The sequence below is a fragment of the Bufo bufo genome, chromosome 2 (assembly GCF_905171765.1).
Source record: "Bufo bufo chromosome 2, aBufBuf1.1, whole genome shotgun sequence".
Lineage (NCBI taxonomy): Eukaryota > Metazoa > Chordata > Amphibia > Anura > Bufonidae > Bufo > Bufo bufo.
Window position 1 is genome coordinate 474,524,926 of NC_053390.1, and position 15,149 is coordinate 474,540,074.

Genomic DNA, 15,149 nt, shown 5'->3' on the forward strand with positions numbered 1-15,149 from the left:
AAAATGAATCTTCATATAAAAGAGGATAAAAAACATACACGCCTCTAAGTTCTTTTTATCAAGTATCTTAATTTGATTTGTGCAAGCAGTGAAACAAAGGGACAATTGTATATGCAAAAATATATAATCGTTTATTATAAAACAAAATATAAAAATCAATACAATTGCAAAACAAATGATGACGTTACAAAATAATACGCAAAATGTACCACACGGTGGTGTTAACACACCCCTATCTGATCAGCACAGTATGAGTTAGTGATTTATGACAATCAGTGTCATACTTTTAACACACTCATATACTAAGAGAAACTTAGGATCTTCTGTTTATCAAACAGGCTATAGCAATAAAACACGGATTAATACAGGAAAATAACTGTTATCCCTTGACTGTTTTCCTATGACCAATCAAAAATATGATATTAATATGATAAAATATTCAGCTCGGCAATCAGACTATGGAAAATAACTTCCCAAGGGTTTTAGTCCTCTTTTCAAATAATGTCAGATCTTCCATTAACAATATGCATTTTTGCTAAGAGAATAATCAGCATTATGGAGGCGCCTAACACTATATATTCACTCAGTATGGGAACTCTTGGCTATATACCGAGAGAAATATCTTATTAATATCACGAGTAGTAAACAAAATATACGTTACCGGGTCAAAGGTAGACAGAGTTCAGATGGGACCAGTTCTGAAGAACTTTCCTAGTAATCCAAAAAAAATTCAAGTTTCTTCTGGTCAAGTTTTCTTTTTGATTGGATGGATGGATCTATGGCTTAATATAGATCTCTATAGATTCCCTTGCTGCTCCGCACACAAGTAATTATTCCCCCCCTTTAGATTAGGGATTCCCAATCAGGTAAGGTGGGTGTATTCGCATGCTAATAACACCATGATGTCATATTAACTCCTAATATGGTATAGAACAAAATAATGAAATAATATAATATTGTCCATCTGCCTCCAGATAGCACTGTGGTACTGCAGATGCACATCACAACTTTAAACTAAATACCTAATAATATGTTCACATGACCTCCTTGACCTTCTCAATAGACATCATTGAGGAAGGTCTTTTACTGACACTTTTAATTACCTATATCCTGGACTTGTTGGAGTTGGCTGTCTTCTCATATCTTTTTGAAATATAGGTTGACTTGATGAAAATTTTATATAACTGCTTTGATGCTTGGCATCGGAACTTGTACATTTCACTTATCTACATCCATGAATAACTATTGTTTTGAAATAACATTTACTTTTCTCAGAAATCCAATTAACATAAACTTCAATGTTTCTGTAACTTTTACAATACCTTCTAAATGATAAATACATGGTAGAATATCTATATAAATCAATACATTGTTACACATAGATAACACATTATATGAATTATTGATTAACATATGTTGTAAACTAAATATACCATACAGATATATATATGTGTATATATATATATATATATATATATATGAAAAATGGCGGCACTGGCACAAAAGAGAGAATGCGGGTGCACGTCTCAAGGGGATTAGACTTAAAGCCCCAATTAATGGATCCAGAAAAAAGAGCGGCACTCCGGTAGATAAAAGCAAAGTGAACCCTTTATTCACACAGGTGGTGCAACGTTTCGGCTCCAGGCTTGAAGAAGGCTCATGCTTGGAGCCGAAACGTTGCACCACCTGTGTGAATAAAGGGTTCACTTTGCTTTTATCTACCGGAGTGCCGCTCTTTTTTCTGGATCTATATATATAAATATATAAATTGAACCTCTTACAGCAGGTGTGCCTCAAGGATATGAACCCTTATCACGTCATGGCTTATCCATGAAACAACCTTGTTCCCTCCAGACAGACATGTCTTAGGAAGTTGGTATACTCCCCGTAGATAAACCCATATCCTTAGCAATAACTTTTAAATACAATGTCCGTTTATGTTCACAATTATTTTTATATAAACTGAACTTGCCATGAACTCATCTTGGCTTCCTCAGCCACATAATAGAACTATGGTTCAATCTGATTTTATTCTTAAAGGCAATGAGATGAGCATTCGTTTTGATTATAATGTCATTAGATAATATTGTATACGTATGCAAATGCACAACAAACTAACCGGAGAACATGTAACTGGTGACCTCTTTCATTTATTTTAGCTGCAGGTCCACTAATTCCTGGGCTCCACTTCTGCCATCCAAGATTCTCAGACTACCTTATGCGCACTGGCCATTTAGCAGTCTACAACCATATCTACTGCACTCAAATTGCAGTAGATAGTCCAGGAGACGGTCAAGCTGGAAGTGTCTTGATTACCAAATGCACAGTGCTCATCAGGTATTCTGAGAATTGGTGTGGCAATTTTGAATGACAGCCCTGCCTGGCGCGCTTCTCCACACATGCTTGAAGTCCTTGCTTCAAGTCACAGTAACCACGCCCCCTTCGCTGTGACTGACAGCTGGCGGTTCGGCTGGCTTTGCCAAACACTCTGCATAAGCGCTGTCAGTCACAGCGAAGGGGGCGTGGTTACCGTGACTTGAAGCAAAAAGTCCGCTGCCTTCTTGACTTCAAGCATGTGTGGAGATGCGTGCCGGGCAGGGGATAAAACATTTTCAGTACTTTTTCTGCATCTGCTTTCAGTAAGAAAGGCATCATCAGAAACACACTGGCGGCTTGGAATGGTTTTAGGAGGTGACCGGTTCCCTTTAATGGGACAAAATGTCTTACAGAATCCAAACGACCCTTACTGATATTTCCCCGAGAGATTAGGGCAGTCAACAAACCATGTAATGAGTTTGCGAGCAGGTGCCTTTCTTCCGCCTTGTTTAGTGCTGGGACAGAAGGGGTTTTAATTTTATTATGCTTGGAAATTTTCTTTCCTTTTTTTAATAGTGCACTGGATTATATTAGGTGATGGGAACAGGGAGCCCCTGCATCCTAGGTGGTTTTACACCGTCGTCAGCTGATTCCACATAGAGGTCTACAGAACCTGTTCTATGAAATGCTTATACAAGTAGAGCCCCCCTGAGTGTTGACGTCACTCATTATTTTGCCCTTCCTCTGATCCGTTAAAACAATAATCGCCCAAAAAACAGATCCTGTCTGTTGAGCATCTGCCTTTACTCAGTCAGCATTTGGTCAGTAATCCATCAGTATTGCTAAAGCTGAAAAAAAGTGTATCTAAATCAGAGATGACACTTGAATGGAATATTTGCATGTCTTTTGTGTTTTGTACCCACTCCTGCTTTTGGCTACCAAATCATAAGCCAATTCTGATGGGACCATACAGGCCTTACAGCTGCTACACAGACAGGATCCGTTGTGCGTCTTATTTTTCCTTCCTTCTGACACATCAGATGACGGGTCAAATAAATATTTTGCCAAAAAGGCAAAATAGTGGCCCAGTCATGGAGTGGGGACGGTGGGAAAACAGCTTGAGAAGTCCACAGAGTGCCCAATGACAGTGTCGAGGTAGCTGCAGCATGAGGAGACTACAGAGTGGCCCAGAGACATAGTGGGGAGGTGGCGGCAGCAGCATGAGAAGACCACAGAGTGGCAAGGTTACATAGTGTGGAGGTAGGGGCAGCATGAGGAGGCTACAGACTGGCAAGGTGACAGTGTGGAGGTAGCAGCAGCATCAGGAGACCACAGAGTGACCCAGTGACAGTGGGTAGGTGGGTGACAATAACAGTACCCGCTGACGATGGTGGGTGTAAAAAGGAGCACTCTGCATCAGATGTGTGGCATCAGGCGGGTGACAGCATAAGAATAGTAGCTGAGGCAGGTAGCCTGAAGAGACCGGTCTCTTTATCAAGGTTTGGGTGAGGTAGCATGGATGATCTAATCTGATCCATCAGGCATTGGTGGGTGAAAATCCTGGCTGATCCATGCTTGATTCATTTTGACAAAGGTCAGTCTCTCCACATTTTGGGTGGACAGGTGAGTTCTCCTTGAGGTAACTATGGCCCCCACCGCACTAAACACCTGCTCTGATGCCACACTACTGGCCGGGCAGGACAGCTTTTCCAGGGCAAACTCGGCCAGTTGTGGCCACAAATCCAGTTTTGCTGCCCAGTAGTCCAGCGGATCTTCAATGTGGGGTGGCAGGGTGCTGTCCAAGTATGCCACCACCTGCTGGTTCAGGTTCTGCTCCAGGTCTAGCTGCTGGTGAGTAGTTTCTTCACTAGGCGTGTTAAGAAAGCTGCTCATAATCGACTCTAGACTCAAGCTGCTGCTGATGGAGCTGGTACTGCTCCTACCGCCACAGCAGCCATGGCAGTGGAGCAAGAGCGCAGAGGGCGGCCCCAGTCAGACCTGTGAGAGGATGGACAATGGCGCAGATAGGCAGCGGCCAGCTGACTACATAGGATGTCTCTATAGTAGTTCAGTTTGTTCTCCCTCTCAGCGGGTGCTAAAACTAAAAAATAATTTTTTTAATATTTTGTTTTGATTATTGTTTTTTTAACCGCCTCCGCAGGATTGCGTTCCAGAGGCGGTCGATTCATTCCTCCTGGACGCGTCATCTCGCGAGACGCGAGATAACACTCACAGCTGGCCCGCACATGCGCATCGCGGGCCGGCAAAAGTTAGAGTACTACATCACCAGCCTGCCAGCCAATGATCGTCGCTGGCAGGCTGGTGATTTTCAGAAAATCTAATCACAAGCCAGTTAACACATTATATTTATAAATATAATGTGTTAAATGGCTTCTGTGCTCCTCTGCTGGTCCTTTTCGTCGGTTGGTCCCAGCAGAGGAGCACACATCACTGTGAGTACACACCAACACTACACTTAGCCCCAGATCACCCCAATTAACCCCTTGATCACCCCTGTCAATCACCTAGTGAAAGGGAAAAAAGTGATCAGTGTAAACGGTCACTTTTTTTCCCTCTAGTATTGACTGTTAGGTTTAGGATAGTTTAGGCCCCTTTGTTAGGTAGTTAGCGTCGGTTAGCGCCCAGCCCACCGCACCGCAGTCACTGATTCGCTGATTAGCGTATCGCTAATCAGCATTGGTACTTTTATAGTAAGTGATCAGAACTGATCACAGTCAGATCTATAATAGTATTAGTGTCACCTTAGTTCGCCCCCCACCCAAAACGCAGTGTTTGCCCGATCAGGCCTGATCGGTTGCCCACACGTGCGTTCACCCATGTTCGTCCCGCCGCAGTTGAAGCTGGTACGGTGGCACGTGCATTAGTTCCCCCGTCGCAGCCACCGCACAGACAGGCCCGTAGAGTCCCTGAGGGGCTGGCAAACCCTGATTGGCAGCCCCCAACTTCAGCCGCACCTGTAGTTCCCCCTTTCACCGCCCAGTCTGGAGTTCGGGTTGAGACAGCTCAGATCGGATCGGCACTGTTTTTTTTTTTTTTTTTTTTTTTTTTTAGCTGTTCTTGACTGCGGAGCTCTTGGACTTAGTCGTGGCAGAAACAAATCGGTATGCCACTCAATTTATAGCCGCCAACTCGCGGAAGCTTTTATGCCCAGTCTTTCCGGTGGAAACCCGTCCAAGTTTCCGAATTTAAAACTTTTCTGGGCCTTCTCCTCAACATGGGCCTGACAAAAAACATGAATTGTAGTCATATTGGTCCACGAACCCAATTCATCACATGCCCATGTTCTCTGCTGCCATGTCCAGGACACGATTTGAGACCATCCTGCGTTTCCTGCCCTTTAGCGACAACAGCACCTCTCGTCCCAGAGGCCACCCAGCTTTTGACCGGCTCCACAAAATTTGGCCCCTCATAGACCACCTTAACACCAAATTGCAGATTTGTATACCCCTGAGCAAAACATCTGCATAGACGAGTCCCTTATACATTTTACCGGGCGCCTTGGCTTCAAACAATACATCCCAAGCAAGCGCGCCTGGTATGGGGTCAAATTGTATAAGCTCTGTGAAAGGGCCACAGGCTATACGCACAAATGTCTGAGGGTAAAGATCAGACCCTGGAGCCGGTCCGTTGCCCTGACTACCTGGGGAGCAGTGGGAAGACAGTCTGGGACTTGGTGTCGCCCTTATTTGGCAAGGGGTACCATCTTTATGTGGACAATTTTTACACAAGTGTGCCCCTCTTCAGGCATTTGTTCCTAGAACAGATTGGCTGCTGTGGCGCCGCCCGACCTAGTCGCCGGGGCTTCCCCCAACGGCTCGTTATCACCCGTCTTGCAAGGGGGGAGAGGGCTGCCTTGTGTAACGAAGAACTGCTCGCGGTGAAATGGAGAGACAAGCGTGACGTTTACATGCTCTCCTCCATTCACTTAGACACGACAATACAAATAGAACGGGCAACCAGTGTCATTGAAAAGCCCCTCTCAGTCCACGACTATAATTTGCTCATGGGAGGGGTGGATTTCAATGACCAGATGTTGGCTCCTTATTTAGTTTCCCGACGCACCAGACGCTGGTATAAGAAGGTGTCTGTATATTTGATTCAATTGGCTGCATATAATAGTTTTGTTCTCTACAGTAAGGCTGGGAGAACAGGATCCTTCCTCAAATTTCAGGAAGAGATCATCGAGAACCTCCTGTATCCAGGAGGTTCCGTGGCCCCAACCACCAGTGTAGTGAGCCGTCTACACGAGCGACATTTCCCCAGTGTCGTTTCTGGTACCTCAACCCAAGCGCCACCCCGAAAAAGATGTCGTGTCTGTAGCAGGAGTGGAATAAGGCGTGACACCCGCTATTTCTGTTCTGACTGCCCTGACCACCCTGCCCTATGCTTAAAGGAGTGTTTCCGGAAGTACCACACACAGGTACACTTAGCATAGGGATTTTGTTACACAGGACAGGCACACAGGGCTGTTAGGGCCCTTTCACTCACAGCTGCTGCAAACTTCTTTCACCTGGGACAAAGTGCATAATGTACTTCGCCACATCTCTGGGCGATTTGCGCTTTGCACATTGTCCCATGGGGAAGGAGAGGTTTGTCCTATAAAGGTAAAAAAATCAAATAAAAAAATCACCGGTAAGCAAAAAAGTTCATGTTCTGTTCCAAAAGTGCAATAAAGTTTATAATTTGTTCTGTTCAAATGTTATATAAAGCTAATGTTAATAAATTTATTGCGTTGCGGCCTTTTTTTTTTTACCTTCTAGGTGGACCAACCAATGAACGAGCTGCAGCACTGATGTGCATTCTGACAGAAGCATTGCGCTGCTGTCAGATTACACAAAAGTCGGTGTATGCGGTGCTGCAAGACGAGATTTCTCCTCTGCAGTAAAAAAGATACGTTTGCCGAGGCATATGAGCTGAGTGGCGGTGTTCATATGCTTTGGCAAACACTTTGTATATAAAAAATAATAATAATAATAATAATCTCGGCAATGATTTAATTCATCCATATCGATTGATGTGAATGGAGAAATCGGGTTTGCCAGGGCATACGAGCTAAGTGGGTTTCGATGTTGGGCGGAGCTCCTATGTCCTGGCAGACGCCTTTCCCCTCCTATTTTTTTTTGGCAGCGATTTTTTTATCCTCATTGATCGATGCGAATGAAGAAATCTGTGCCGTTCATTTTTTCTTTCAGCCCAGAGGCTGAACGGAAAAAAAATATCTCATTACCCGTATGCTCAATATAAGGAGAATAGCAGAAACCCCTGATGCTGGCCATACATGTAATGATTGTGGAGACCCTCAAATGCCAGGGCAGTACAAACACCCCACAAATGACCCCATTTTGGAAAGAAGACACCCCAAGGTATTCGCTGAGGGGCATATTGAGTCCATGAAAGATTGAAAATTTTGTCCCAAGTTAGCGGAAAGGGAGACTTTGTGAGAAAAAAAACCAAAAAAAAATAATTTCCGCTAACTTGTGCCAAAAAAAAAAAAAATCTTCTATGAACTCGCCATGCCCCTCATGGAATACCTTGGGGGTGTCTTCTTTCCAAAATGGGGTCACATGTGGGGTATTTATTCTGCCCTGGCATTTTAGGGGCCCTAAAGCATGAGAAGTCGTCTAGAATCCAAATGTCTAAAAATGCCCTCCTAAAAGGAATTTGGGCCCCTTTGCCCTCCTAGGCTGCAAAAAAGTGTCACACATGCGGTATCGCTGTACTCAGGAGAAGTTGGGCAATGTGTTTTGGGGTGTCTTTTTACATATACCCATGCTCGGTGAGAGAAATATCTCTCTAAAAGACATATCTCACCCAGCATGGGTATATGTAAAAAGACACCCCAAAACACATTGCCCTACTTCTCCTGAGTACGGCAATACCACATGTGTGACTCTTTTTTGCAGCCTAGGTGCGCAAAGGGGCCCAAATTCTAAAGAGCACCTTTAGGATTTCACAGGGCATTTTTTGACACGTATGGATTTCAAAATACTTCTCACGCATTAGGGCCCCTAAAATGCCAGGGCAGTATAACTACCCTACAAGTGACCCCATTTTGGAAAGAAGACACCCCAAGGTATTTCGTGATGGGCATAGTGAGTTCATGGAAGTTTTTATTTTTTGAAACAAGTTAGTGGAATATGAGACTTTGTAAGAAAAAAAAAAAAAAACATCATTTTCCGCTAACTTGTGACAAAAAATAAGTTCTATGAACTCACTATGCCCATCAGCGAATACCTTAGGGTGTCTACTTTCCGAAATGGGGTCATTTGTGGGGTGTTTTTACTGTCTGGCCATTGTAGAACCTCAGGAAACATGACAGGTGCTCAGAAAGTCAGAGCTGCTTCAAAATTTGGAAATTCACATTTTTGTACCATAGTTTGTAAACGCTATAACTTTTGCGCAAACCATAAATATACACTTATTGCATTTTTTTTTTATAAAAGACATGTAAAACAATAAATTGAGAAAAATTTATATAGAAATGTAGTTTTATTAGAAAAATTTTACAACTGAAAGTCAATTTCGATTAATAACAAAAAAAGTAAAAATGTCAGCAGCAATGAAATACCACCAAATGAAAGCTCTATTAGTGAGAAGAAAAGGAGGTAAAATTCATTTGGGTGGTAAGTTGTATGACTGAGCAATAAACCGTGAAAGTAGTGTAGTGCAGAATTGTAAAAAGTGGTCTGGTCATTAACCACTTCCCATCTGGGCCCTTTGCCCCCTTCCTGACCAGGCCAAATTTTGCAAAACGGACATATCTCACTTTATGTGGTAATAACTTTGGAACGCCTTTATTTATCCAAGTCATTCAGAGATTGTTTTCTCGTGACACATTGTACTTCATGATAGTCATAAATTTGAGTCAAAATATTTCACCTTTATTTATGAAAAAATCCCAAATTTACCCAAAAATTTAAAAAAAAATCGCAATTTTCTAAATTTCAATTTCTCTGCTTTTAAAACAGAAAGTGATACCTCATAAAATATTTATTATTTAACATTCCCCATATGTCTACTTTATGTTGGCATCATTTTGGAAATGTCATTTTATTTTTTTAGGACGTTAGAAGGCTTAGAAGTTTAGAAGCAATTCTTCAAATTTTTAAGAAAATTGCCAAAACCCACTTTATAAGGACCAGTTCAGGTCTGAAGTCACTTTGTGGGGCCTACATAGTGGATACCCCCATAAATGACCCCATTGTAGAAACTACACCCCTCAAGGTATTCAAAACCGATTTTACAAACTTTGTTAAACCTTTAGGCGTTCCACAAGAATTAAAGGAAAATGGAGATCAAATTTTTAAATTTCACTTTTTTGGCAGATTTTCCATTTTAATCAATTTTTTTCTCTAACACATCGATGGTTAACAGCCAAACAAAACTCAATATTTATTACCCAGATTCTGCGGTTTACAGAAACACCCCACATGTGGTCGTAAACTGCTGTATGGGCACACGGCAGGGCGCAGAAGGAAAGGAACTCCACATGGTTTTTAGATGCCATGTCCCATTTGAAGCCCCCTGATGCACCCTTACAGTAGAAACTCCCAAGAAGTGACCCCATTTTGGAAACTAGGGGATAAGGTGCCAGTTTTATTAGTACTATTTTTGGGTACATATGATTTTTTGATCATTCAATATAACACTTTATGGGGCAAGGTGACCAAAAAATTGGTTGTTTTAGCACAGTTTCTATTTATTTATTTTTACAGCGTTCACCTTAGGGGTTCAGTCAAGTGACATTTTTATAGAGCAGATTGTTACGGACGTGGCGATACCTAATATGTATACTTTTTCTCATTTATTAAAGTTTTACACAATAATAGCATTTTTGAAACCAAAAAATTATGTTTTAATGTGTCCATGTTCTGAGAGCTATAGTTTTTTTATTTTTTGAGAGATTTTCTTATGTAGGGGCTCATTTTTTGCGGGATGAGGTGACTGTTTTATTGGTACCATTTTGTGGGACATACGCGTTTTTGATCACTTGGTGTTGCACCTTTTGTGATGCAACGTGACAAAAATTGCTTGTTTTGACAGTTTTTTTTTTTTTTTTTTTTTTTTTACGGTGTTCACCCGAGGGGTTAGGTCATGTGATATTTTTATAGAGCTGGTTTTTACGGACGCGGCAATACCTAATATGTATACTTTTTTTTATTTGTTTCACTTTAACACAATAATAGCGTTTTTGAAACCAAAAAAATTATGTTTTAGTGTCTCCATGTTCTAAGAGCTATAGTTTTTTTATTTTTTGAGAGATTTTCTTATGTAGGCGCTCATTTTTTGCGGGATGAGGTGACGGTTTTATTGGTACCATTTTGTGGGACATACGCGTTTTTGATCACTTGGTGTTGCACCTTTTGTGATGCAAGGTGACAAAAATTGCTTGTTTTGACACCGTTTTTTTTTTTTTTTTTTTACGGTGTTCACCCGAGGGGTTAGGTCATGTGATATTTTTATAGAGCTGGTTTTTACGGACGCGGCAATACTAAATATGTCTATTTTACTTTATTTTTTCTATTTTAATTTTTTTTTTTTTATTCCTAACTTGGGAACTTTTTTTTTTTTTACATGTGAAACTTTATTTTATTTTATTTTTTCAACCCTTTATTTTTTTTATTTTTTTTTACACTTTTCGTCCCCCATAAGGTCATACAAGACCTCTGGGGGACATTTGCTTCACTTTTTCTTTTTTTTTTCACAGTTGATTTCTCCTGTAACTGGGGCTGAGATAGTAGCCCCAGTTACAGGACAAATGCACCCCTATAGAGGCTGTACAGCAGCAATCCTGCGCTGTACAGCCTCACAGCAGGGCTGATCGAGGTCTCTGAGAGACCTCACACAGCCCCTGCACTCTCCGGTCACGGCGGTCACATGACCGCCGGGCCGGAACAGGAAGCGCACAGCGCTTCCTTCTCTGCAGACACAGCGCTCGGTGAGCGCTGTGTCTGCAGCGATCGTGAAGGCAGGGACACCTGGGAACTGTCCCTGCCTTGTCTTAGGGTTGCCCTGCTGTCACTGACAGCGGGCAACCCGATCAGCAGCTGCACGATTAGCGTGCAGCTGCTATTTCTGACAGGACGTTTTAAAACGTGCTGTCAGAAATAGACGTCCACCCATAGGACGTTTATATCCTATGGGCGGACGTGAGGCGGTTAAGGGTGTTTAAGCTAGGGGAGCGGAGGTGGTTAAAAAAGCCCCCTATTTTGGACATTTAGCGAGGGTCCAACAAGATGGAGAGCCAGAAGTCCTCCTTCTGCCGAATGGTGACAATTCAGCTGTCGCTACCCAAGCAAGTGAGCATGCAGCGGGCCATTTACGCAAGTGACTCAGAGGGACTCACTGCCTCCCATCTCCAATGCATACTGCCACGGTGTCTGGGTCCTCTGTCTAGTCTTCCTCCTCGCCCTGTAGCTCCTCTGGTTGCTCCTCCTCTCCTGTCACCTGTGTAGAAAAAACACCCATTTCGCTACACATGGCTTGTGCTCCAATGTCGTTGTCCTCCAGTTCAGCCCCCAAAGGGCTCATGTGGCCGTGAGATGTAGGTGCCACTACTCCAGTCCCCTGACCAGCCAGATGTGCCAGCATCTGTTCCAGGATATGAAGCAGTGGAATGACGTTGTTCATCTCGTCGTGGCAACTGACAAATAACGTGGCATCCTCAAAGGGCCTGAGCAAATAGCAGGTGTCGCGCATGAGCTGCCACTGGCGGACATCGAAGTTACACATGGGAGTACTCCTTTCTGCTTGGATCATCAAGAAATAGTTTATGTCCTTTATCTGTTCATATATATAGTCGGTCCAACATATGGAGGGTGGAAATGTCGCATATCGGCCTATGTTGGATATCCTGTTCTGCCGCTGCAGCTCAAGGAGTGTGCTTGGCAGTGTACGAGTAGATGAAGTGCATGCAAAGTTTCCTGGCCGTTTTTAGGATATCTTGCAGATGGGTGGGAGACTTCAGGGAACCACTTGAGAGCTAGATTGAACACGTGCACCATGCAGGGTGCATGGCTCAGTCCTCCTTGATGCAGCGGCGACACAATGTTCTTCCCGTTGTCGGCCACCATGGCTCAGATTATGAGTTGTCACAGAGAAAGCCATTCGATTTCTTGATGGACATTAAGCAGTTACTCCCCTGTGTGACAACGTTCGCCCAGGCAAACGAGGTGTAGAACAGCTTGACACTTCCGTGCCCTGCATATGTGGTTTGCTGGAGTAGCACTGTGAATTGTCCCTGCAATGGAGGCTGAGGACACGGAGGCAAAGGCGGACATTGTTGCAGGACCAAAGGCGTGAGAATGTAGAGGCAGAAGCGGAGTCACCTGGCCAAGTTGCTGGTTTGGCTGGGCAGGAACCACATTCACCCAGTGAGCCGTAAAGGACATATATTGTCCTTGACCGTAGTTGCAGCTGAATCCGTCGGCGCTGCCGTGCACTTTGGCAGACACAGACAGGCTCAAGGACTGGCCCACCTTCTGTTCTACATATTTGTGTAGGGCTGGTACTGCCTTTTTGGCAAAGAAATGACGACTTGGGACTCCACCATGGCACAAGCCATCAGTTCTCTGAAAGGTGTAGAGTCCACCACTTGGAAAGGGAGGGACTGCAGCACCAGCAACTTGGCCAGGAGCATGTTCAGCTTTTGCGCCGTTGGATGAGTGCACACATTCTTTTGTCTCTTGTCAATCGCTTCGGTGATCGATTGCTGCCGGAATTACTGACGAGGAGCAGGAGCATCCTGATCGATAGATGATGGGAAGGACAGACAGCTACATTCGGCTGAGGTGGCGGAGCCTTGACTGCCTGAAATTGGGTGCGTGCCACTGTGTGATGCAGCGGTTGCTGTGGCATTCTGGACTACCACATTGGAGCCACGGTTCTCCCAGGCCACTTTATGGTGACGCTGCATATGTTGATGCAGGGCCATGGTCACCTTCTGCCCACAGATTCGGCAAATTGTCAAATTCACTTCCGGCGGCTTAACAAAAAATGCCACACAACAGAGTAGGTGATTTTACCGGACCCCCCCAACACTCCGCACTGACTGCTACGGCCGCTGCCTCCGTGAACCCCTGCACCACTACTTTCTGGGCAGGTAGGCTCCTGCGAAGCGGGTGGTCTACCCCAGCACACCATTTGGCTGCTGACTCCCGGCCACGCTACTGACTTGCTTGCTCTGCCGCTGCCTCACGCACAAGCTGCCACCTTCTTTTCCCGATGATTATTAAGCACCTTCGTCACCTGGCTCCCAATTGCAATCAGCTACATCATCATAGAGTACTGTCTGCACGTCTCTGATATCCTCAACGGTCTGAGTCAGAAGCATGACCGCTCGCAACACCAGCTCCTACACCACTCTCCTAATCACTACTTGCCCGCCTACCGGAGGAAGCGGCGGATGTCTCCTCCAATTCTAGGTTGGGTAGTAGCTGCTGTCTGTCCTCTAGTAGCTGGTCCTCGCTGTATAGTGGAGCTGAGCCCACAGCATATAATACTTATATGGTTGAGGGAACAGAAAAGGACAGGCAGTTTGAGGACAGATGAAGGCACAGGGCCTTCTCTCGGGCCATGCCAACTAAAGGTTGTCTGACAAACCCACCGACTCTTGGCTGGGGGTGTCTGATGTCAGTTGGGACAAAGTGGATGGCAGAGCCAACCATTCAAGAACCGCTGGCTTGCTGGTCAAGACACAAAAGCTAGCTGACACTGGGAGCTCAGGCCTCTGGAAGTGACCCCTGCTGCCACACCCCCTTACACTGCTACCTGTGCCAGAAACATTTAGGACTCTGCCCCTCCCCTGTGCAGGGCCTTTCACTTCTGTTTGACATACTGTTAGATCAAATAAGTAAATAAATAAAAAATGTATGCACCCCAAAAAAGGCTGAAATTTTGTCACTTTACCACACAACGGCAAATACTTTTTTTTTTTTGTTGCCATTAATACACGCCAAAAAAAGGCTTTAGAACATATAACTGCACCGCTGACCGGCAAATATTTGTTTTTTGCCTCTAATACAAGCCAAAAAAGGCCGTAATTTTCTCACTTCATCACACAATGGCTAATAAGCCCTTTTTCCCCCACTTCTAAATCCTTTTTGGCATGTATTAGTGGCAAAAATCACTGCATAAAACTGCACCGCACAAGGGCTAATAAGACTTAGAAATATTTCCTAGTAATACTCCCTGTTAATGGATTTATCACACAGCACTTGTACCCCAATAAAAGGAACGGTTTGCTAGAATTAGAGGTATCCTCTATTGCAAACCTGAAAGCAGTAGTATAATGGCAATTTGGATCCCCAGTCAGTGCAGCAAGGTGTATTAGGATTGTTCCTATTACCCAGGCTGTAAACTCTTCTATTGAACCCTGTTCTGCTTCAATACTACGGAATAATTCCTCCCTATCCTTTCCCTACACTTCTAATGCTCTTTCCCTGAACCATCTATTCAGCAAAATAAGTTTTCAAGTCTTAGCACTTTCCCTAGCTCCTGCTGACGTCTCTCCCTGCACTAAGTACAATGGAAAATGGCTGAGGCTATTTAAAGGGCTGTGACATCACAGGGATTGGCTGCATCCAAGGCATTGTGGGTAATCCCTTGTTCCCAAAGTTCTTTGCTCCATGTCCTAACATGTGCACCAGCCATTTTAGGAAAAAATGTGATTCGTTATCACAAAGCGTGAGGAAATTTGGATTTAGTGCAAATCCAATTTTTCCTGAAATTCAAATCTAATTTCACTTCTTAGACTTCGATTCGCTCATCTCTAGTGACAAACACAAACTGATAATGTGGGCTTAGATACCAAT

General features: G+C 43.8%; 1 protein-coding gene across 1 annotated transcript in view; it reads left to right on the forward strand.

The window, feature by feature from the left end:
* Nucleotides 1–15,149, forward strand: part of LOC120989557 (chromatin assembly factor 1 subunit A-B-like) — a 148,696-nt gene that overhangs the window by 73,454 nt on the left and 60,093 nt on the right. The window lies entirely within an intron of this gene.